Here is a 2960-nt window from a genome sequence, read left to right as displayed (position 1 = left end):
AGCTGCTGTGTAAATTTTGGAACACTTCTGGGGCTGTTTCGACTGTTTCTCACAGTCTTAATCCTCCCAGCAGCCATGTTTTGTGGAATTTCCCATGATCCTTATTGTTATGAAAGGCCAAAGCCTCCCACCATGAAGAGAGGTCAATGCTGTGCTTCAGAGGGCTTGCTATTGCTCTGTGGACCTGAGCACCCACCAAGAGATCCTTCTCCCACCACCTGGTTGTAACTACTTAGGTTATGTTTCAAAGAAAGTAGTAATAAAACAATAATTGGCAATAGCAGAGTCAGCCGCCACTGTCAATTTGATGCCAGTACTGTGTGGACTGGGGTGAGCTATGGAAGGCACTTTGACCCTTGAATAGAGGATGACATGTTTACAAGTCTTTCTGTTTCATATGACAGTGCAAAGCCATTGAAAATCTGGTTAATTTCTATTCCCTGTCCCCTTGACTCTCTACGACATAAATTATGATGCTGTATTGTCACCAGATTGGTAATTGAAAGAACACTTGGCAACTTCAGATGGGAAGATAAATCTAGCCGAACATTGCTGAACTGCCCTTCCCAGAAAGCTCCTTGCTCCTGCCTGAACTAGTTACAAACTGAGTCATGAAGTGTGAATTCTCCTTCTATGAAAAGACAGAGATTAATGAGTCAAAACTAATTGTTGCCACAAGGAGGATGTTTTCCAGCTGGAAAGGAAGCCGAGACATAATGAGATGCTAGCTGAGATGACTCTATATCATATTCCTTTAAACATAGTATCAGAAAAGACTCTGCAGAGATCCGAGGAGGTGCTGACATACTCTACGAAATGAGATAGCTTTTTGCTTTTATTTTCTCAAAACAGCAATCTTGTGATCTGAGGAGGAAAAAAATTCTTTTTTTTTAAGATTTATTTATTATGCATACAGTGTTCTGCCTGCATATATACCTGCACACCAGAACTCATTATAGATGGTTGTGAGCCACCATATGGTTGCTGGGAATTGAACTCAGGACCTCTTGGGAGAACAGCCAGTGCTCTTAACCTCGGAGCCATCTCTCCAGCCCCGGAAAAAGTTTCTTAAATGCAATATTTTTAAATGATTAATCGTAATAGAAAAACTGAAAAACTGGATCACATTCAAATTGAGAGACATTTCAAAAATTACCATTAAGAGAGCGAATGAGCAAGTGTCACAATAAAATACATTTTTAACATACATACCACCCCAAAAGAATGAGATCTGGTACATAAGAAATTCTACAAATTAATTAGAATAAACAACTTGCATTGAATGAACACCCCAGAAATGTTGGGCTTCCAAATGACCAGTACCTGTGCTGACTACCAATAGTCACTAGTACACTTTCAAACTGCAAAGATACTAGTAAATTTACTTTAGAATAGCTAACTTGAAATAGCCAAACAGTCCTTTGTGTTGGTGAGGATGGAAGGAACTGTAATACTTATGTACTGCTGAGACAAAAACTGTATTTTTTTTGAAAACTGTAGCTATTCAACTGAGTATAGAAATTTATTAAGGACCAACAATTTTACTCCCAAACAAAAAAGATGTCTATATAGTCACTGAGGGACATATAGAAGAAGTCAGAGTGACACAATTAACAAAAGCTAAAGATTGCAACCCAAATATTCATCAATAGTTTATGATGAAACTCTGGTGTGCACAAGGGAAAACAAGAGAGCACTGAAATAGAACCAACCACAGCTGCATAAACCAATAATAATTTCACAAATGTTGAGCAGAGTAAAGAAACTGAGTATAGAGGACCACAAACCTTATGGCTCCATCTGTGAAAGAGTTTGCAAAGGGCAAGGTTGACTGATGGCATTAGGAGCGGTTGTAGTTGAAGGATGACTGAAGGCTAAAAGCGGACTCAACAGACTGTGAATAGTCTGGTAACATCCTGTTTCTTGATTTGGATGCTGGTGACTCTCTTGGCAAGAATTCTTCAAGAGATGGACTTGTGATTGATATTCTTTTTTGTATGAATTCTATACTTTAAGACTTATTCTAAAAACACTCATTGTTGGAGAGATGTCTCAGTGTTTAAGAGACACTCGCTGTTCTTGCAGGAGACCCAGGTTCTCTTCCCAAAACCTGTATGGCAGTTATTTATAACTTTAGTTCCAGGCGATTTGGTGATCTCTTTTGGCCTCTGCATGTGGTACTCCTACATACAAATAGGCAAATACTTATATACATATACCCATGTACACATACATATACATAGACATCATATACATATATGCATGTACATCATGCATATATGTATACCTACAGATATACATACAGACACACACACACACACACACACATATATATACTGATATACATACATATATATGAAAAGCAATTTTAAAAATTTCTCAGTTTAGGGATTTGGCTCAGTCGGTGGAGAGCTTGCCCAGCATGCCTGCCTACCTAGGTTTGTTCCCCAGCACCACATGAACTGAAGTGGTAGCACCGGCTACCTTAAAAACATTATACAAATAAATGTTCGCATCATAAAAGATAATATATCACATAGTTCCACTCCTATGAAGTATCCAGAATGGGCAGATCTGGACAGAAAGCGGATTGGTGGTTGCCACAGATGGCAGTCTAGAAAAACTTGGAGTGACTGGTAATGGCAATAAAGTTTCTTTTGTGGGGGTTATCAAAATATTCTGGAATTAGATAATCGTGATGGTTTACAATATTATTGATATCCTAAAAGCCATTGAATTGTACTTATGAAAGAGATGACTCCTATTATTCATAAATTGAAACTTAATTTATAAAAGCCTATCCTAGTGCTGGAGTATTTACATTTAACCATCAAGACATGGATTCTTTTTCAGTTGGCATAGGCTGCCTAGATCATATAAACTAGATGAACAGGTTTGTTTAAGTATCCTGGGACAAAAATCATCACCTTTTACACTGAGCATGACTTTGCATTCTAAGT

This window comes from Psammomys obesus, unplaced genomic scaffold (assembly GCF_907164565.1).
Source record: "Psammomys obesus unplaced genomic scaffold, mPsaObe1.curated_primary_1811, whole genome shotgun sequence".
Taxonomy (NCBI): Eukaryota; Metazoa; Chordata; class Mammalia; order Rodentia; family Muridae; genus Psammomys; species Psammomys obesus.
This window is presented reverse-complemented; position numbering follows the sequence as displayed.